The 22,906-nt window shown below is 45.5% G+C and overlaps 1 long non-coding RNA gene across 1 annotated transcript in view; it reads left to right on the top strand.

The window, feature by feature from the left end:
* LOC122924657 overlaps nt 1-22,906 on the top strand; it is a 36,343-nt gene that overhangs the window by 849 nt on the left and 12,588 nt on the right. The window lies entirely within an intron of this gene.

The following is a 22,906-nucleotide window of genomic DNA, read 5'->3' as shown; positions in this document are numbered from 1 at the left end:
AACTCACGGTCTGATAGCTGCTGTGAGTGCTTATAGTCACCTTACACTTGTCACCATACATCACCTTATAAGGTATTTTTAAGTCCTTTGTGCCCTCTCCACACCGTGGTTTTGCCTTCTTTGAGCCCCCTCCACTCGGTGGTTTTGCCTCCCACCGTGCCCCCTCCACACATTGGTTTTGCCTCCTCTGTGCCCCCTCCACACATTGGTTTTGCCTCCTCTGTGCCCCCTCCACACATTGGTTTGGCCTCCTCTGTGCCCCTCCACACGGTTTTGCCACCTCTGTGCCCCTCCACACGGTTTTGCCACCTCTGTGCCCCTCCACACGGTTTTGCCACCTCTGTGCCCCCTTCACACGGTTTTGCCACCTCTGTGCCCCCTCCGCATGGTGCTTTTGCCTCCTCTGTGCCCCCTCCACACATTGGTTTTGCCTGCTCTGTGCCCTCTCCACACATTGGTTTTACCTGCTCTGTGCCCTCTCCACACATTGGTTTGGCCTCCTCTGTGCCCCCTCCACACATTGGTTTGGCCTCCTCTGTGCCCCCTCCACACATTGGTTTGGCCTCCTCTGTGCCCCCTCCACACATTGGTTTGGCCTCCTCTGTGCCCCCTCCACACATTGGTTTGGCCTCCTCTGTGCCCCCTCCACACATTGGTTTGGCCTCCTTTGTGCACCCTCCACACATTGGTTTTGACTCCTCATTGCCATCTCCACACGTTCTTTTGCCTCCTCTGTGCCCCCTCCACACAGTGGTTTTGCGCTGCAGGGCACGTAGCTCAGGCCGTAGAATCACACAAAAAGCTCTAGTTTTGCCCCTTGCCCGGCAACCGCGTGTTTGTTGTCACCCAGTGGTGTGGCCAGTTGACGATTGTACATGGGCGGGGTTTACAAAGGGGCAGTGTCAATGGGTCTAATCCTAGACAGTGACAGCCAGGCTTGACGTAGTGCTGTTCTACCGATGGCTGCGTCCTACCTATGTGAGGAAGTTCTGCTTGGCTGGCTGCTGCTCAGCCGCTGAGACACTGGCAGGAAGTTGGTAGTGTCACTGCTAGAAAGGATTACGCCTTCGAGAAATGTGCATTTCAGTCCCTGCTTGTGCTGTCTCTTGGAGCGTCAGACCTTGACTGTGCTTGTAGTAATTGAGGTGGTCATACCAAGTTCATACCAGCAGGAGGGGACAAGCAGTCTGCAGGCCTGTCTGCTCTCCTTGGGCAGCTTAGGCATTTGTTTCTCCATTATTCCTCCTAGAAATTTCCAACTAAATTGACACCTGGACGTTCCTGCACAGTATGATATGACAGTGTAGACTACGTAGGGACACAGCCTCAACTGATAACAGTTTTCTCTATGTCATTGGGGGACACAGCACCTGGGGTATACGCCCAGCTGCCACTAGGAGGCGACACTATATATATATATATATATATATATATATATATATATACACACACACAGTACAGACCAAAAGTTTGGACACACCTTCTCATTCAAAGAGTTTTCTTTATTTTCATGACTATGAAAATTGTAGACTCACACTGAAGGCATCAAAACTATGAATTAACACATGTGGAATTATATACATAACAAAAAAGTGTGAAACAACTAAAAATATGTCATATTCTAGGTTCTTCAAAGTAGCCACCTTTTGCTTTGATTACTGCTTTGCACACTCTTTGGCATTCTCTTGATGAGCTTCAAGAGGTAGTCACCTGAAATGAATGGTTTTCCAACAGTTTTGAAGGAGTTCCCAGAGATGCTTAGCACTTGTTGGCCCTTTTGCCTTCACTCTGTGGTCCAGCTCACCCCAAACCATCTCGATTGGGTTCAGGTCCGGTGACTGTGGAGGCCAGATCATCTGGCGCAGCACCCCATCACTCTCCTTCATGGTCAAATAGCCCTTGCACAGCCTGGAGGTGTGTTTGGGGTCATTGTCCTGTTGAAAAATAAATGATGGTCCAACTAAACGCAAACCGGATGGAATAGCATGCCGCTGCAAGATGCTGTGGTAGCCATGCTGGTTCAGTATGCCTTCAATTTTGAATAAATCCCCAACAGTGTCACCAGCAAAGCACCCCCACACCATCACACCTCCTCCTCCATGCTTCACGGTGGGAACCAGGCATGTAGAGTCCATCCGTTCACCTTTTCTGCGTCGCACAAAGAGACGGTGGTTGGAACCAAAGATCTCAAATTTGGACTCATCAGACCAAAGCACAGATTTCCACTGGTCTAATGTCCATTCATTGTGTTCTTTAGCCCAAACAAGTCTCTTCTGCTTGTTGCCTGTCCTTAGCAGTGGTTTCCTAGCAGATATTCTACCATGAAGGCCTGATTCACACATTCTCCTCTGAACAGTTGTTCTAGAGATGTGTCTGCTGCTAGAACTCTGTGTGGCATTGACCTGGTCTCTATTCTGAGCTGCTGTTAACCTGCGATTTCTGAGGCTGGTGACTCGGATGAACTTATCCTCCACAGCAGAGGTGACTCTTGGTCTTCCTTTCCTGGGGAGGTCCGCATGTGAGCCAGTTTCTTTGTAGCGCTTAATGGTTTTTGTGACTGCACTTGGGGACACTTTCAGTTTTCCCAATTTTTCAGACTGACTGACCTTCTTTTCTTAAAGTAATGATGGCCACTTGTTTTTCTTTACTTAGCTGCTTTTTTCTTGCCATAATACAAATTCTAACAGTCTATTCAGTAGGACTATCAGCTGTGTATCCACCTGACTTCTCCACAAGGCAACTGATGGTCCCAACCCCATTTATAAGGCAAGAAATCCCACTTATTAAACCTGACAGGGCACACCTGTGAAGTGAAAACCATTTCAGGTGACTACCTCTTGAAGCTCATCAAGAGAATGCCAAGAGTGTGCAAAGCAGTAATCAAAGCAAAGGGTGGCTACTTTGAAGAACCTAGAAGTAGAATATGACATATTTTCAGTTGTTTCACACTTTTATGTTATGTATATAATTAAAAGGATTAGCATTAATGCAGCTTAAAATTAGAATATTGTGAAAAGGTTCAATATTCTAGGCTCAAAGTGTCACACTCTAGTCAGCTAATTAATCCATACCCCCTGAGCAAAGGGGACCATAAAATTGTGACTTTGGGGTTTCATAAACTAAGCCATAATCATCCAAATTATAACAAATAAAGGCTTGAAATATCTTGCTTTGCATGTAATGAGTCTCATATGTTAGTTTTACCTTTTAATTTGCATTACTGAAATAAATGAACTTTGCACGATATTCTAATTTTTCGAGTTTTACCTGTATTGTGAGGCAGTGACAGGCCTCATAGCTCCTAGGGGAGATTCATGGCAGGAGTTTCCATGTCTTCCACATCAGTCATCAGGTCTGAGGCAGCACCAGACTGTCAGAGAGAGAGAGAGTCTTTGTGTAACAGAGTCCTGCTGTAGGCTCTGTACGAGTGGCCTCAGCCGGGCTGGCTGAGGAGCCACGGGGCTAGGTGCTAGCCAGCCGGAACATTGGGTGACGCCTGGGAACAAGGGTCCTGAGGCCAGAGTCGGGAGGACTACTGGGCCACAATCCCCCAGAAGGATCACCTGAACTGTATGGCTGGAGAAAGCTCCACATGTGAACAGCGCTCGATCTAGGTCAGTCAGGACTTGTGTTTTTGTATTAGCAAGTGCCTAGACGGGCAGGTGTTTGTTTTGTTTAATTTATGTTTTGTTGCTGTAAAAATAAACCTCACGTTTGGACCTGCAATCCGGCTGTTGTGAAGATAATTGTGAGAATGTCCCCCGAAAAAGAGCTAATCCCTCACAATATATATATATATATATATAGGCTAATCCGTTTTAGTCCAGTGTCTGTAGGAGGCAGACATGACCTGTTTTTTTTTTTATGTAGGTTTTACTGTGATTTTTCTTTAATTTCTTTCCCTTTCCCTTCTTTCTCATGATAGGTTCTCTCTCTTACTCTTTTATAGATCCTCCTCCTAGGGCGTCCTCCTCTATCCAGTCTGGCTAGGTCATCCCCGTAGGATGTTTGTTCACTGGAGAAGCCTGGGTCTTCCAGACTCCTTCCCCTAGCTCTCCAGTAGGCACTGTTCTTGTCCAAGACATCTTCATTGTCCTCCTTTTCCTCAGCTGTGGGTAGAGCTGGGTGCTTTCCTTTGATCTTTTCTTTTGCTTGTCCTTGGTATCTTTGTGGTCTCCCACAATTATTTGGGTTCTTCCCAGTCCTGGAGCCTCACGGCCCATTTCCTTAGTTTTTCCTTTCTGCCTTATCCATTCTGTGCTTTCTACCAGTCTTCTTGGGTCACATGGTTCTTCTAGCAGCTCTGCGCTAAACTGTTTTCATGGCTGTTTTCTTTCCACCCTTTGGGACATTCCACGGTGCTGTGTCCCCCAGTTACATTAAAGGGGTTATCCCATGAATAATGTAAGAAATGAAAATCAGACATCACACAGTACATGGCAATCTCTTTCTAACAAAGCTAGAACCAGCCCTGCATTTCACATGGATCCAGAGATCTCCCCATTCATAGCTCTGATAGATTTGTATCAAGCTGGCAGCTAAAGGGCAATGTCTTTTCTGCTGCAGCTAAAGGGGTGTGTCTCAGCTCTCCCCATCACAGCTCAGGAGGCAGTTGAGAGATTAAACTGAGCATGTGCGGCCATCTTAATGCGTCGGTCAAAGAAATGAGAAATTAAGTGGCACTAGACAGATACATTTTATTGAATAACTAGGCTATACAACATTTTTTTTCATTACATGCAATTGCAAAAGTATTCAGATCCAGGTGCTGGTTTGAAAACTGTAGAATATTTTTCGTGGGATAACCCCTTTAACCACTTCAGCCCCGCTAGGTGAAACCCCCTTCATGACCAGAGCACTTTTTACACTTCGGCACTACACTCCTTTCACCGTTTATCGCTCGGTCATGCAACTTACCACCCAAATGAATTTTACCTCCTTTTCTTCTCACTAATGGAGCTTTCATTTGGTGGTATTTTATTGCTGCTGAAATTTTTACTTTTTTTGTTATTAATCAAAATGTAACGATTTTTTTGCAAAAAAATGACATTTTTCACTTTCAGCTGTGAAATTTTGCAAAAAAAACGACATCCATATATAAATTTATACAAATTTTTCGCTAAATTTATAGTTCTACATGTCTTTGATAAAAAAAAATGTTTGGGCAAAAAAAAAATGGTTTGGGTAAAAGTTATAGCATTTACAAACTATGGTACAAAAATGTGAATTTCCGCTTTTTGAAACGGCTCTGATTTTCTGAGCACCTGTCATGTTTCCTGAGGTTCTACAATGCCCAAACAGTAGAAAAACCCCACAAATGACCCCATTTCGGAAAGTAGACACCCTAAGGTATTCGCTGATGGGCATAGTGAGTTCATAGAACTTTTTATTTTTTGTCACAAGTTAGCGGAAAATGATGATGATTTTATTTTTTATTTTTTTTCTTACAAAGTCTCATATTCCACTAACTTGCGACAAAAAATAAAAAATTCTAGGAACTCACCATGCCCCTCACGGAATACCTTGGGGTGTCTTCTTTCCAAAATGGGGTCACTTGTGGGGTAGTTATACTGCCCTGGCAATTTAGGGGCCCAAATGTGTGAGAAGAACTTTGCAATCAAAATGTGTAAGAAATGACCGGTGAAATCCGAAAGGTGCACTTTGGAATATGCGCCCCTTTGCCCACCTTGGCAGCAAAAAAGTGTCACACATGTGGTATCGCCGTACTCAGGAGAAGTTGGGGAATGTGTTTTGGGGTGTCATTTTACATATACCCATGCTGGGTGAGAGAAATATCTTGGCAAAAGACAACTTTTCCCATTTTTTTATACAAAGTTGGCATCTGACCAAGATATTTTTCTCACCCAGCATGGGTATATGTAAAATGACACCCCAAAACACATTCCCCAACTTCTCCTGAGTACGGCGATACCAGATGTGTCACACTTTTTTGCTGCCAAGGTGGGCAAAGGGGCACATATTCCAAAGTGCACCTTTCGGATTTTGCAGGGCATTTTTTACACATTTTGATTGCAAGGTACTTCTCACACATTTGGGCCCCTAAATTGCCAGGGCAGTATAACTACGCCACAAGTGACCCCATTTTGGAAAGAAGACACCCTAAGGTATTCCGTGAGGGGCATGGCGAGTTCCTCGAATTTTTTATTTTTTGTCACAAGTTAGCGGAAAATGATGATTTTTTTTTTTTCTCTTTTTTCCTTACAAAGTCTCATATTCCACTAACTTGCGTCAAAAAAAAAAAAATTCTAGGAACTCGCCATGCCCCTCACGGAATACCTTGGGGTGTCTTCTTTCCAAAATGGGGTCACTTGTGGCGTAGATATACTGCCCTGGCAATTTAGGGGCCCAAATGTGTGAGAAGAACTTTGCAATCAAAATGTGTAAAAAATGACCGGTGAAATCCGAAAGGTGCACTTTGGAATATGTGCCCCTTTGCCCACCTTGGCATCAAAAAAGTGTCACACATCTGGTATCGCCGTACTCAGGAGAAGTTGGGGAATGTGTTTTGGGCTGTCATTTTACATATACCCATGCTGGGTGAGAGAAATATCTTGGCAAAAGACAACTTTTCCCATTTTTTTATACAAAGTTGGCATTTGACCAAGATATTTTTCTCACCCAGCATGGGTATATGTAAAATGACACCCCAAAACACATTCCCCAACTTCTCCTGAGTACGGCGATACCAGATGTGTCACACTTTTTTGCTGCCAAGGTGGGCAAAGGGGCACATATTCCAAAGTGCACCTTTTGGATTTCACCGGTCATTTTTTACACATTTTGATTGCAAAGTTCTTCTCACACATTTGGGCCCCTAAATTGCCAGGGCAGTATAACTACCCCACAAGTGACCCCATTTTGGAAAGAAGACACCCTAAGGTATTCCGTGAGGGGCATGGCAAGTTCCTAGAATTTTTTATTTTTTGTCGCAAGTTAGTGGAATATGAGACTTTGTAAGAAAAAAAAAAAAAAAAAAAATCATCATCATTTTCCGCTAACTTGTGACAAAAAAATAAAACGTTCTATGAACTCACTATGCCCATCAGCGAATACCTTAGGGTGTCTACTTTCCGAAATGGGGTCATTTGTGGGGGGTTTCTACTGTTTGGGCATTGTAGAACCTCAGGAATCATGACAGGTGCTCAGAAAGTCAGAGCTGTTTCAAAAAGCGGAAATTCACATTTTTGTACCATAGTTTGTAAATGCTATAACTTTTACCCAAACCATTTTTTTTTTTGCCCTCCTAAAAGGAATTTGGGCCCCTTTGCGCATCTAGGCTGCAAAAAAGTGTCACACATGTGTTATCGGCGTACTCAGGAGAAGTTGGGGAATGTGTTTTGGGGTGTCATTTTACATATACCCATGCTGGGTGAGAAAAATATCTTGGTCAAATGCCAACTTTGTATAAAAAAAATGGGAAAAGTTGTCTTTTGCCAAGATATTTCTCTCACCCAGCATGGGTATATGTAAAATGACCCCCCAAAACACATTGCCCAACTTCTCCTGAGTACGGCGATACCACATGTGTGACACTTTTTTGCAGCCAAGGTGGGCAAAGGGGCACATATTCCAAAGTGCACCTTTCGGATTTCGCAGGCCATTTTTTACACATTTTGATTGCAAGGTACTTCTTACACATTTGGGCCCCTAAATTGCCAGGGCAGTATAACTACGCCACAAGTGACCCCATTTTGGAAAGAAGACACCCCAAGGTATTCCGTGAGGGGCACGGCGAGTTCCTAGAATTTTTTATTTTTTGTCACAAGTTAGCAGAAAATGATGATTTTTCTTTTTTTTTCTTTTTTCCTTACAAAGTCTCATATTCCACTAACCCGAAAGGTGCACTTTGGAATATGTGCCCCTTTGCCCACCTTGGCTGCAAAAAAGTGTCACACATGTGGTATCGCCGTACTCAGGAGAAGTTGTGCAATGTGTTTTGGGGGGTCATTTTACATATACCCATGCTGGGTGAGAGAAATATCTTGGCAAAAGACAACTTTTCCCATTTTTTTTATACAAAGTTGGCATTTGACCAAGATATTTTTCTCACCCAGCATGGGTATATGTAAAATGACACCCCAAAACACATTCCCCAACTTCTCCTGAGTACGCCGATAACACATGTGTGACACTTTTTTGCAGCCTAGATGCGCAAAGGGGCCCAAATTCCTTTTAGGAGGGCTCTTTTTAGACATTTGGATCCCAGACTTCTTTTCACACTTTCGGGCCCCTAAAAAGCCAGGGCAGTATAAATACCCCACATGTGACCCCACTTTGGAAAGAAGACACCCCAAGGTATTCAATGAGGGGCCTGGCGAGTTCCTAGAATTTTTTATTTTTTTTGCATAAGTTAGCGGATATTGATTTTTTTTTGTTTTTTTCTCACAAAGTCTCACTTTCCGCTAACTTAGGACAAAAATTTCAATCTTTCATGGACTCAATATGCCCCTCACGGAATACCTTGGGGTGTCTTCTTTCCGAAATGGGGTCACATGTGGGGTATTTATACTGCCCTGGCTTTTTAGGGGCCCTAAAGCGTGAGAAGAAGTCTGGAATATAAATGTCAAAAAATGTTTACGCATTTGGATTCCGTGAGGGGTATGGTGCGTCCATGTGAGATTTTATTTTTTGACACAAGTTAGTGGAATATGAGACAGTAAGAAAAAACAAAAACAAACAAAAAATTTCCGCTAACTTGTGCCAAAAAAAATGTCTGAATGGAGCCTTACCAGGGGGGGGTGATCAATGACAGGGGGGTGATCAATGACAGGGGGGTGATCACCCATATAGACTCCCTGATCACCCCCCTGTCATTGATCACCCCCCTGTAAGGCTCCATTCAGACGTCCGTATGCTTTTTGCGGATCCGATCCATGTATCCGTGGATCCGTAAAAATCATACGGACGTCTGAACGGAGCCTGACAGGGGGGTGATCAATGACAGGGCGGTGATCAATGACAGGGGGTTGATCAGGGAGTTTATATGGGGTGATCATGGGTGATCAGGGGTTTATAAGGGGTTAATAAGTGACGGGGGGGGGGGGGGTGTAGTGTAGTGTAGTGTTTGGTGCGACTGTACTGACCTACCTGAGTCCTCTGGTGGTCGATCCTAACAAAAGGGACCACCAGAGGACCAGGTAGGAGGTATATTAGACGCTGTTATGAAAACAGCGTCTAATATACCTGTTAGGGGTTAAAAAATTCGGATCTCCAGCCTGCCAGCGAGCGATCGCCGCTGGCAGGCTGGAGATCCACTCGCTTACCTTCCGTTCCTGTGAGTGCGCGCGCCTGTGTGCGCGCGTTCACAGGAAATCCCGGCCCTCGCGAGATGATGCGTATATGCGTCGTTGAGCGCAGGGCTGCCACCTCCGGACCGCACATCTGCGTTAGGCGGTCCGGAGGTGGTTAAAGAGAAAATTTGAATTTTGTACTTTCTGTAAAATCCATTTCTCGTTCAGTTCAGATCCCACCCCCTGTTTTCCTTTTGTTTTCCTGTCCCTGGGTTGTTCTATTTGCCTCAGGACAAGACATGTTGGTTCTTAGCTCTCGTTTCTCTCTACTACTGCTATCAGTAGAAACTAATTAGCATAGTGTCTGTGGAGAGGGCATAGCCAACCTTTTTATTTTATATCTAGTGTCTCCTCCTAGTGGCAGCTGGGTGTATACACATAGTGTTCTGTCCTATGTCAATGTTTACTTTCTGTTCTGCACTTGGGGGCAATCACTGCTGAACAGCTGCCTTCAGATGAGGTGCTGGCTTAGTTATTATCCAAGTCTTGTCTCAAGGCCCATTTAAAGGGTCTAACATTGAGTTATAGGATACCTGCCTTACATCTGGTGGCATTATAAAGGCAGAGCTTGTTAAGAGCTCATTTGCATCCCTTTCTTCCCAGAAAACAGATTAAAAATGTTTCAGGCCCCATTGCACAATTATGGAGACCTTGAGCTGCCAAAAGGATAGAGAACCCCAGAAATTACCCCATTTTGAAAACTATACCCATTAAACTATTCATCTAGGAGTGTAGTGAGTATTTTACCCTACAGTTTGTGATTAATGGGAAGCAAGTATCAAAAATTCAAATTAGCTTTTTTTTCATGTCATTTTTATGATTTTTTTTATTTTTTATATGATTTTTTTTATTCCTTTCGTAATACAAACTTAAAATTAAATTTGACAATACAAAATCTGAGTTTATTAATATACACACTGCAAAAACAGTCATCATAATACATTATATATCACTATAAACAGAGACAGTACCAAAGTAAATAATCTATTCTATTTTGGGGGACTCCCCTCTCAGCCTCATATTGATTATACTCAGACCTCTCATTGTCTATTCAGATTATCCCCCACCTTAGATCAGCCACTCCCCCAATCCCCCCACCCCATGATGGTTGTCTCAGTGAGCACCGTAAACAGTCCCCCCTAAATGGGTATGCATTATTTTTTCATCTCTTTCTCTCTCCTAACCCCCCGGCTGGGACGGCAGCCCATCAGCGACTATTCATACTTCTTATTGCATATTCTTCAAACCTCTCAATCTTTACCAATAGGTTTTTCCACTCAATAATATAGGGCGCTCTTTGAGAGCCCCATTCTCTTGCGATAATAACTCTTGCCGCCATAAGACCTCTTATCCAGACTCTTTTTTCTTTTCTTCCCTAATTGATGATAGTATACTGCCCAAGACATCCACTTCCGGTTTCAATGAGAGGGATACTAGGGAGTCTGCACTTAGGAGATCAAAAACCTCTCTCCAAAAGGATTGCATCTTTGAACAACTCCATATCATATGCATATAATCGGCAGCCTCTTCTCTACATTTCCAGTAGTTTGATTTTCGTTCTTTGTAGATCTTACTTAGCAGTAATAGAGTCATATATATTCTTTGGATAATATTAAAATAAATTATCCTAAAGTTACTAGAAATCGTTGCCCTTTTTATATTTTTATATATATTCCCCCATTCTAATGTGTTTAATCCTATATCCTCTGCCCATTTTTTTCTCACTATTAAACTTTATTTTTTCCCAGCCCCTTCCTTATTACCCTATACACTTGAGAAATAGTGACCCTAGTTGTCGTACGTTGATAACAAAAATCTATAAATTCATGTTTTGTTGTGATAAAATATTCCCTAGTTTGTGTAACTTCAAAAGCGTGTTTTAGTTGGTGATACCGAAACCAACTGAGTCTAAATTTATTCCCGGGCATAACTCTTGTAGTGCTCTTATTTCCCCATTCTTAACTAACTGTGATACATAAATGATGCCATATTTTCCCCAATACTTGTATTCTGAAATTAATAGAAATTCTCTCATATTACTATTACACCACAAAGGTGAAAAATGTGAAGTGTTCAAGATTCCTAGTATTCTTTAGATTTTTTCCCAAGCCAAATCAACCATTCAACATATTGGGCACTTTTTCCCTTTATTTTTTTATAAATCCTGTCTCCAATATGCTAAATATATTATATTTTTGGCCCTTAAAGCCCCTTTCTAGATATTCTTTTATATTATTCCCCGTGGACTATAACCACTGGACTTGAGAGGCCAAATAATATCCCTGAAAAAAAGGGAACCGATAACCCTCCATCCTTTTCCGTTAACCAAAGATATTTTTGTTTTAGTCTTACCCTTTTTCTTCCCCAGATTGTCATTCAGCAGCCGTTCCAGGTGGTTGAAGAAACAGTCCTCTATCCAAACTGGACAAACTGACAAAATCTAGGGAAGTAACACCATTTTTAATAATGCACTTCTATCCGCTTGTCCTATCGATAACTTCTGCCAAACACTTTTTTTACTTTTACATCTAGTCAGCAAGGGAGAAACATTTGATTTCACAAAGTATAGAATACTGGCACTCATCTTTACACCCAAATATTCAAAGGATTCCATAGGTTTTAATACCCTGATTTCTGTAGGGTTCGATAAGGGTGCCTGATCAAGCGGTAACCATGCTGATTTGGCCCAGTTAATTTTATATCCCGAGATATCACTAAACTTATTTATTAGTTCCATAAGATGAGACAACTGAGATGTTGGATTCTCCAAGAAAATTAAAATATTATCTGCGTACATACTTATCTTATCGGAGGTCCCATTCATACCAAAACCTTTAATAGTTTCATCCAATCTAATTTTAGCTGCCAGCAGTTCTATAAATAGAGCAATCAGTAAAGGGGACAGGGGGCATCCCTGTCTTGTTCCTCTATACAACTCTATTTGCTCAGACCATACACCATTAATATTTATTCTAGCTTTGGGGTGGTTATATAGAATCTGGACCCACTTGATAACGTATTGGCCCAGATTCATCTTATGCATAACTTTCCAGAGGTATTCCCACTCCACCCTGTCAAACGCCTTCTCAGCGTCTAATGACAGGATGGAGCGGGAGCCTCCCCCCCTCAGCCTGCATATTCAAAAAATCTCTATGTATGCTGGATTGTACCAGTCTCTTGGGTATGAACCCAGTCTGGTCTGGATGAATTAGCCTGTCAATAACTCCCTTTAATCTATTAGCGAATATTTCCATATCATCACCACGACGGCCATACAAGGAGATTGACCCCTGACCTCTGTAGGGGATTAGCTCTTTTCCAGGGGTTGCAAACACACGCTTCTTCACAGACACCAGGATTTAAGGGCCAAACTGTGCTTTATTGTGGCACACGGCATAAAGAAAAACACACAAAGCCAAAATAAAATACCTTGCCCGTCTGGGCCCTATCTAAACACATAGGTTTCCCTGACTCACCTAAAGCGTACCACAGTTCACACCCGTGATGAGATGCGGCTTTCCCAGCCCAACCTTCAGCAGCCTCCAGGCTGCTCTCGCACCAGTGTCTCTTGGGGGATAGTGGTCTCTCAGCCTGTCCGCCCTCAGACCACACAGAGCCACTCCAGCCTTCTGTGTTCAAGTCCCCCAAAGTCCAGGCTATTGCATAGCCTCGTGGCCCCTCAGCCTGGCCTATCTGAGACCACACTGACAGAGCCTCACCAGGCCTCTGTCTGCACACTCTCCAGAGTGACACACCCAAGATCCAGTAGCAGGATTAAATAGGATCCCTGGACATGAGCATGCCCTAAGTCCCGGACTGGAACCTGGGGAAAACACTTCAATGTTCACATTGCTACATATCCCCCCCTCTGTTCAAACCTGTGGGGGTGAACATATGTACCAACTGGATGCTCGTGACAGGGCATCCACATTTTCTTGCCATCGCCTGGCTCAACCTTCCCCCTGGAAGATGTGGTCCGCGTCAGAGGCTTCCCTTTATTTTGCCAGACCCATGCCATCAGTGCTTGGTTTGTTACCCACACTGACATCTTGCCCAAGAGACATTGTCTGCAATGTTCCCATGTCCATGTGACAGGCAGCCTCTCTTTTTATTTTTTTATCTTTCTCTCTCTTTGACTTACACAGCTGCTTCAGCCGAGCACGCTTTTTATGACTCGCCTCTTTTTGTCGTTTTATTTTAACAGCAGATCGTACATTTCTTTTTCCTTTACTCTTAGAATTTCGAGCTCGGCTTCTGGAACTCCCGTCAGAATATATTTTTATGCAAACGACAGACTCTCGGTTTGACTTCGCTGGCTCTTGCAGACGCTTAGGCCATTTTTTCTTGGCTTTGTGAAGCTTCATCAGCAGAGCTGGCTTGCCCCCGCTTGCTTCTTTTCCAGCAGTGGTTTTCTCAGATGGTGCCTCAGTTTCAGGGTCTTCTGCCGTTTCACTGCCTCTCCCCACTTCGGCTTTACCCTTGATCTCTGGAACATCCAAGGATTTCTCCCACTTCAAGAGCTCGGCCTTAGCTTCCATGGCCTTTACTTTATTAGCCTTCTCACCCTTCAGGGACATGGCATCATATCCTTGCTTTCTTAATTCCTCCTTCCCTTTCGCATCAAGGTTGGAGGCACTGGGGTCTTCAGCATACTTCTTGTCTTCTGGCGTTTTCTCCAGAGGCTGACCCAGGACACTGGTCTCCTTTTGGGGAGGAGTCAGGAGAGACAGCCCATCGTAATAGCCCAGATCTGCATACTGGTCGTCCATCTCCTCATATTTCTTCCCCAGCAGGCAGCTGGCTACTTGGAAGGCCTTGTAGGCGGAGTGGACGTCTTTTGCGACCTGGTCCTGGTTACACACTGTCATGAGACTCTTGGCCTCTGCATCGACATCAGCCTCATCAACTGGTTCAGCCGATACCTTTTCCACCTTCTCTGCCTTGGCCAGTACCCTGGCACCACCATCTCCAGACCCACTCTTACCAGGCTCTGACTTCTTGGCACCTTCCAAAGGATCTTCCTCTTCCGGTCTCTCACTTCCTTCCACCTGCTGTGCAGGAGCACGGTTAGGCTTCTCCACCTCATAGATGGCATCTTTTGAGCTCATGAGAGCTTCCATCTCTACTCTGAGTTGCTTGTTCAGCCTCTCTAATTCATTTCGCTCCTCAAGCACTTCTTCAAGGGCTCTAGCCAAGGAGAGGGCCTTGGACTCTTTCTCCCAAGCATCAGCCTCCGCTCGGTCACGTTCTTCGGCATATCGAGCCGATATGTATTTCTCTTCAACCAAGAGCTGGTCAAACTTCTTTTGTCTCTTCTCCAATCTAGATACAGTTTGTCTCTGGTGGTCCAGGTCCACCATGCGATCACATAACTCTTGATAAAGTTGAGCCATCCTGGCTTCCAAATGTCTTTTCTCCTCCAAGAGAGCAGATTTTTCTGAGGCGTTGTTTAGAACCTCATCAGCCAGCTCATCTCTTTCCTGCTCTCCATGAAGTCTGGATTGCTCAGAAGCTGCAAGTTCCTCTTGAAGTTGGAGAATTTCCGCTTCTATTAGTGACTCTAGTTCCTTCAGTTCATTTATCTCTTTCTGTGACTCCTCTGGAGATTCCTGCAGTTGCTCTGCGAGAACCGCTAGCCCCATCTCTAGTGTATCTAGGGACTGTGCACAGCGAGCGAAAACATCTTCAAGTTTGTAGCTGTACTGTCCTGTCAGATCATCTACTACTGTCAGGATATGAGCTTCAGACACTAGGCTGTCACCCGACTGAACACTTGTCTCATCAGATATAACAGTCACCTGGTTGCTACTAGTAACGACTTTAGTTTTGCTGGGTCTTGACATGGTAGCCTCACTCTCGGAGTTGTTAACTGTCACGGCACATAGGCCACTTATACCGCTCGTGTCATTATTAACCCTGGCCTCTAGGGGCACCCCTGAGTCAATCCCCACCTGGGACATTTTATTAATCATAGAAACCTGTGCAGACTGCAGATCCACCTCTGGTCCGTGTGGTACACCCTCTAGCCCCGCCACATTGTCTACAATGGGGTCTCCTAGCGGTGTTTCTTCAACATTTATCAACACTTTTATTTCAGACACATGTTGACCAACAGGGGGAGCTTTTTCCCCAATCACAGCCTGCAAAGGAAAAGGCATGTCATTATTATCACATATTTCACATGACTTCACATTTCCATTATGCATTTCGGCAAACATGGTATCATCACTGTTTTCAATGGTCCTTTCCCTTACACGTTCACTTAAAGGGACAGGTACAAGTTCTGCAGGAGTTTTTGCACTCTCTGCAGAAGTGTCTCCATTACTCCACAACTCCCAGCATAAGGGAAAATTACACCCCAACACTCCCTCATGCATAAGCTTATCTGTAACATCACGTTCATCAGTCTCTGTTCTCATTGGAGTCTCACGCTCAGTGAAAATCAGTGGATAGTCCTTCTCCGCACGACTGTCCAGCACCTTTATTATTATACCAGTCTCAGGTTTCAATATTGTGCTACCTCTTACCCGGGCTAGCATGGGATCCCGGATCCTTGTCATCCCAAAACTAGCTTTGGTCATGGGCAACTGAGGAAACACAGAAACCTTCTCCCCTGCAGGTTTCTGCGAGGGAGCAGTCACAGCAGGCTTATCCGCCTGTTCAGACACAGTTTTTTCTCTGTGTGACTTATTACCTACCGGCCCAGCAGGTATCCCCTGCCGCCGGCTCACTGTCACTGGCTCTGCCACATAGTTAATAACAGGAACAGTCTTACCCTTCGTAATCAACCAGTCTGGTAAAGCAGTGACATCCTCTCCCGCGGACTCATCAAGGTTGTGGTTGCTCCTAGCAACAGCTTTACTGCACCTCTGCACTTCCTCTCTAGGACTCCGGACACAGTCGCAGGGAAGATATGCACTCCTGAGAACCGCACCGCTCTCCACCTCCTTTTCTTCCCGACGGTTGCCCTTGGCAACGGCATATCTTTGCTTTTTATCAGGAACTCCGCTCCACAACTGCCCAAACAATGGAAAGTCCTTGCCAAGCACAAATTCCACTTCCAGGGTCTTACATTTTAACAGCTCCCACTGCACAGAGCCATAGTCTGTTATAAAGGTCAGTGACACCGTAGTTTTTGTCTCTGGCCCCCTTGTTACAAAGTCCAGAATTTCAGGCAGGACCCGAGACACTTGCTGGCGGGAGTCTAGAATGACCCCCAGCGGGATTCCCCCGATCACTAAATCGCAGGATTTCTCCCACGGGCTATACCATTTTGTAGCCATTTCCACTGATCAGTCTCTTGTACTGGGCTTCTGGCCCTTTAAATCCTGCACTGTTTGCACCACAGAATATTTTTTTTCCAGATTAACACCAGCAGTCTCTGCTCCTGCAAACTAGCAGGCTTCCAGCACTTTAAATCACTGCACAGTAACACAGAAATTCCTTGGCAACATTCAGCAGCACCTGCTCTTTTCCGTCAGGTCGTTGCCCTTAGCAACCACGTTGGCTTTTTACTTTTCAGCACGGACATGTGCCCGCATCCGACACCAATTGTAGGGGATTAGCTCTTTTCCAGGTGTTGCAAACACACGCTTCTTCACAGACACCAGGATTTAGGGGCCAAACTGTGCTTTATTGTGGCACACGGCATAAAGAAAAACACACAAAGCCAAAATAAAATACCTTGCCCGTCTGGGCCCTATCTAAACACATAGGTTTCCCTGACTCACCTAAAGCGTACCACAGTTCACACCCGTGATGAGATGCGGCTTTCCCAGCCCAACCTTCAGCAGCCTCCAGGCTGCTCTCACACCAGTGTCTCTTGGGGGATAGTGGTCTCTCAGCCTGTCTGCCCTCAGACCACACAGAGCCACTCCAGCCTTCTGTGTTCAAGTCCCCCAAAGTCCAGGCTATTGCATAGCCTCGTGGCCCCTCAGCCTGGCTTATCTGAGACCACACTGACAGAGCCTCACCAGGCCTCTGTCTGCACACTCTCCAGAGTGACACACCCAAGATCCAGTAGCAGGATTAAATAGGATCCCTGGACATGAGCATGCCCTAAGTCCCGGACTGGAACCTGGGGAAAACACTTCAATGTTCACATTGCTACAGGGCAGGAAGCAGAGAAAGGTTTAAATGCTCCCCTCCCACCACCAAACACCAGTGTTTCCTGTCCCTACAGAGGACAGGGGCGGAGAAAGGTCTCCGCAGGCAGCCGCCGTGGAGATGAAGGTCCAGAAGTGGGGAGTCGCGTACCTGCTTCAGCGGGCCCCCCTCCTGTCAGCCCGCGGTCCTGTACCAACGCCGGACAGGGAGGGGAAGGGAGAGACTCGCCTCCGGTTTCATCTGGGGCCTGCTCCCGGTGCACGGAACGCCCGCTGGTTCATTGAAACCATGCTGGCTTGTGCGCCCAGAGGGGGCGCACAAGCGGGACGAGGGGGCCGGTCTCAGAAGGCGGGAGAATTCAAATAGTTTCTCCTACCACAGCGTCCTGCGGTGAGTACATTCCCCATTCTGGGCTGTGTTTTCAGGATGTCTGCATCGGACCATACAGAGGCCTCTGCTCTACCGTCTGTAAGTTCCCCATAGGGGAGAGTTTTTTTCTTCCTCTCTCACCTGGGCTTACTATTAATGAGGATTTTCTTGGCTTTTCCAGACTGCAAAAGATCCTCTGAGAAAACCCAAGAAGTCATTAAAGTGTGTTTCTTGCCTCAAACGACTTCCTGATGACTATCCTAAGAAACTATGCAGGGACTACATTGCTAAAGTTGTCCGGGAGGAACAACCATCCCTCATGGACGAGATTAAGTCCATGATGCAGGAAGAGATTAAGTCCTCTTTTGCGACTTTTTCCTCTCTTCAAAAAGAGAAACCTGTGGAGCGGCCCTGTCCTGCGGTCTCAGAGCCCCCCGCTAAACGCCACAAATCGGACGATGACATCTCATCCGACTCTGAGGTTTATGGGGGTTCAGCTTCCTCCTCTAAACATATGGAGGATGAAGATAAGCTCTCTTAGCGGGATTTTTCTGAAAGCAGAAGGAAATTTTTATTTCTCCTCTGAGGATATGCCCGAGCTCTTAAAAGCCGTCAGAGCTACCATGGGAGTAGAAGAAGTGGCTTCTACGCCATCAGTACAGGATGAAATGTTTGGAGGCCTCAGAGTAAAGAAATCCAGAGTCTTCCCCATTAACGAAAACATCAAAGGGATGATTTTGGATGAATGGGCAGATCCGGAGAAGCGGCTAGGTGTCGCCAGATCTTTCCAAAACCGGCTTCTCTTTGATCAGGAAGAAGCTAAAACATTTAATACCATCCCTAAGATTGACGCCCAGGTAGCTAGGGTCAATAAGAAAACCAGCCTACCATTTGAGGATGCTTCTCAGCTCAGAGACCCTCTGGATAGAAAGGCCGACGGCCTGCTGAGAAGATCCTGGGAAGTGGCTATGTTCACGCTTAAATCGAACATAGCAGCCACATCAGTCGCTAGATCTATGTTCATCTGGCTCTCTGAGTTGGAGAATAGGGCCTCCAGTGATCCCTCAACAAATGAGTTTGTGAGCGCCATTCCCCTGTTAAAATCCGCGACAGCTTTTTTGGCAGACGCCTCCGCGGAGTCGGTACGGTTTTCAGCAAAGGATGCGGGTCTGTCTAATGCAGCTCGCCGGGCCTTGTGGGTGAAGTGCTGGTCGGGGGACAAAGTATCAAAGTCCAGACTATGTGGTATCCCTTTTTCTGGAGAATATATCTTCGGACCTGAACTAGAGAAAATCCTAGAAAGGGCCTCCGATAAAAAGAAGGGTTTTCCGGAGGAAAAGGTCTATAAAAGGAAGTATCCTTTCGTGCCCCTTCCAACCAGGGTAGTCAATACACCGGTAAAGGAAAATCGGGCCGTTTCAGTTACCCCAAGGGGGGGAGAGGTAGGGCTCCCACTTCTGCCCCCCAAAAAGGAAATGGAAACCAATGACATCGGGGTGGGGGGGAGATTGAGGATGTTTTTTCCCCGCTGGGAGGAAATATCCTCAAACTCCTGGGCTCTGAGGATTGTAAGGTCGGGTTACAGAATACAGTTCTCGGATCCTCCCCCAAAGAGGTTTCTAGTCACCAAGGTGGCAATCCCAGACTCCAATCATCCCATGTACGTGGGCATCCGGGAATTACTCGCAAAAGGGGTAGTGACGGAAGTACCTCAATCCGAAAGGGGAGGGGGTTTCTACTCAAACCTCTTCCTAGTGAAGAAAAAGGAGGGTTCCTACCGCACCATAATAAACTTAAAGCGCCTGAACAGATACATCACCTACCAGAAATTCAGGATGGAGACCCTAAGATCTATAGTCCCTTTGCTCCAGAGCAACTCAGTAATGTGCTCGGTCGACCTGACCGACGCCTACTATCATGTACCAATACATCCCAGCTCTCAGCGGTTCTTAAGGTTCGCGGTCAGAGACCACCAGGGCAAGATTCTTCATTACCAATTTACCTCTCTCCCCTTCGGCATATCTTCAGCCCCTCGAGTTTTTACAAAGCTAATGATCGAGGTAGTGGCTTATCTAAGAAAGAAAGGTCTGACGGTTTTTCCGTACTTAGACGACTTCCTGATTTCAAACAGCTCCGCTCATCTCTTGCTGAAGGACCTAAGTTTCTTCCGTCAAACCCTAGAGGGTCTGGGTTGGCTGATCAACATAAAAAAATCTCGGTTAGATCCGACAACAAAGATCCAGTTCCTGGGGGTTATTCTGGATTCCCAGAAACAGATAACCTGCTTACCTCAGAGCAAGATACAGGACATCCAGAGGAAGATCTCCATCTTCAACTCAAGGAATCTTTATTCCATCAGAGACTCAATGAGTCTACTGGGGATCCTCACATCCTGCATTCCATCCGTTCAGTGGTGTCAGATCCACTTTCGAACCCTACAGATGTGGATCCTCAGGGTTTGGGACAGAAGAGAATCTTCCTTAGACCAAAAGGTGATCATCCCTCAAAGAGTAAAGACCTCCCTTCTTTGGTGGAAGGACAAGCTAAAAATCTCCAAGGGGGTGCAGTGGTCAAGGAATCCCTATGCCCAGATCACCACAGACGCAAGCCAGTACGGTTGGGGAGCAAGGGTCGGAGAAGCTTATTACCAGGGAGTCTGGTCCAAATCTTTCAGCCTTCAGTCATCGAATCTCCGAGAATTGATGGCAGTCTGGAAAACTCTAAAGCAGGCAAAGATTCATCTTCAGGGCCATCATGTAAGAGTCCTGTCAGACAATACGACAGTGATAAGATATTTAAACCATCAGGGGGGCACAGGTTCGGGCAGCCTACTGGAATTGTCGACAAAAATATTCGCCTGGGCCGAAGCGAACGTCCAGTCAGTATCTGCAGTCCACCTGAAGGGGTCTCTAAATGTGGAGGCAGACTACCTAAGCCAGGCGAGAATAGATCACTCGGAATGGTCCTTAAACGAGGACGTCTTCCGGATGATAGTGGGCAAGTGGGGGAGTCCTACAATAGATCTTTTTGCCACTCGAGTAAACTCAAAGTTACCAGTTTTTTGTTCCCTACACCCCAGAGACAGCCCAAGGTTTCTGGACGCCTTCTCTTTCAGATGGAACTGAGGTCTCCTTTATGCTTTCCCTCCTCTTCCCTTAATACCGAGGGTGGTACAGAAAATCGTACAAGACAGTACTTCAGTCATACTGGTGACACCCTACTGGCCAAAGAGGAGCTGGTTCCCAATCCTGTGGAACCTTGCCAGCGAAGATCCTTGGATCCTGCCAAAGAGACGGGGCATACTGCACCAAGGTCCGATCCTACACCCGGACCCGGACTTCCTCAACCTAGCAGCATGGATCCTGAGACCCAGATCCTAAAGCGTCAGGGTCAATCAGACGCAGTAATCTCAACCCTGAAGGCTTCCAAGAAGAAGGTGACCTTTTCAATTTACCTAAAAATCTGGAAGCGTTTCTGCTCATGGTCAGGTTCGCCTTCACCAAATACCTCGGCCCCAAACATCCAAATGATTCTGGATTTTCTACAAAGAGGTTTCGACATGGGATTAAGACCGTCCACACTCAGGGTGCAGATATCGGCTCTTAGTTGCTTTTACGACACCGAGCTGGCAGGCCATAGGTGGATAAAACGCTTCATGAAGGCAACAACAAGGCTACGTCCGACCCTAAGACCTCATGTACCCTCCTGGGATCTGGACATCGTCCTGAGGGGACTATCTCATCCTCCGTTTGAACCTCTGAGTGACTGCTCCATGAAGCACAAATCCTACAAGACTGCATTCCTGGTTGCCATCACCTCAGCCAGAAGGATTAGTGAATTACAGGCTCTTTCAATTAGAGAGCCTTACTTACAGGTCCTGGATGACAGGATAGTCCTAAAACTAGACCCGTGTTTTCTACCAAAGGTAGTCTTGAAATTTCATAAGGACCAGGAGATCAACCCATCTAATGATCGGGAATCTACCCTTCATTCACTTGATGTCAGACGGGCAGTACTGGATTATTTAGAGACCACTAAAGACTTTAGGAAGTCAGATTGCCTCTTTATCCAGTTTGGAGGAAGAAACAAGGGTCAGAAAGTTTCCAAGTCCTCCATTGCCAGATGGATCAAAGATACCATCACTTCCTGTTATTCCTTACAGAATCTTTCGGGCCCAGGCAATATCAAAGCCCACTCTACCAGGGCAATGTCTTCTTCTCAGGCAGAAAGAGCGGGTGTCTCCCTAGAGGAGATCTGTAAGGCTGCCACGTGGTCCAGTATCCATACCTTTGCCAAACATTATAGGTTGGACCTCTTTAAAAAGACTGATATGGCATTCGGACAAAAAGTCCTTCAGTCTGTGTCCCACCCATAAATTCATATTTGATATACCTCCTTGTATGGCCGTCGTGGTGATGATATGGAAAGCCGGAATTAGTACTTACCGGTAATTTATTTTCCATGAGATCACCACGACGGCCCGTAATTCCCTCCCTATTGTTTATCCGGGGGTAGATATGATGTAATATCTTCTCCTGTTTGCCTATTCTTTCACGTGTGTATCCACCACCCTTTACTCTGATATTTTGGAAGCACTGGTGTTTGGTGGTTCGGAGGGGAGCATTTAAACCTTTCTCTGCTTCCTGCGCCTACAGAGGTCAGGGGTCAATCTCCTTGTATGGCCGTCGTGGTGATCTCATGGAAAATGAATTACCGGTAAGTACTAATTCCGGCTTTTTGCACAGATTTTATAGTCTGTATTTAACAGGGCTATCGGGCGATATGCCCCTATCTCTCTTTCATCCTTACCCTTTTTTAGAATAAGTATGATCAGAGCTTCAGATAGAGATAAAGGAAGTACACCAGTCTGGTAGGTTTTGTTTAAGGCCTGTAATAACATTGGCAAGATTGTGTCTGCATACTGGTGGTAGATTTAAAACGGGAGCTCATCCGTCCCTGGAGATGAATTTCCCCGGATGGTCTTGACAGCCTCCGATAATTCCTTTAAATCTATAGGCCGATTTAGTATTTTACATTCCCCCTCTGTTCATTTAGGGAGCTTAATATTCGCCAAGAACTTTTCAATATCTCCATTCTGCTGTTTATTATTATTTGTATAT

Source organism: Bufo gargarizans, chromosome 1, assembly GCF_014858855.1.
Source record: "Bufo gargarizans isolate SCDJY-AF-19 chromosome 1, ASM1485885v1, whole genome shotgun sequence".
Lineage (NCBI taxonomy): Eukaryota > Metazoa > Chordata > Amphibia > Anura > Bufonidae > Bufo > Bufo gargarizans.
This window is presented reverse-complemented; position numbering and strand designations above follow the sequence as displayed.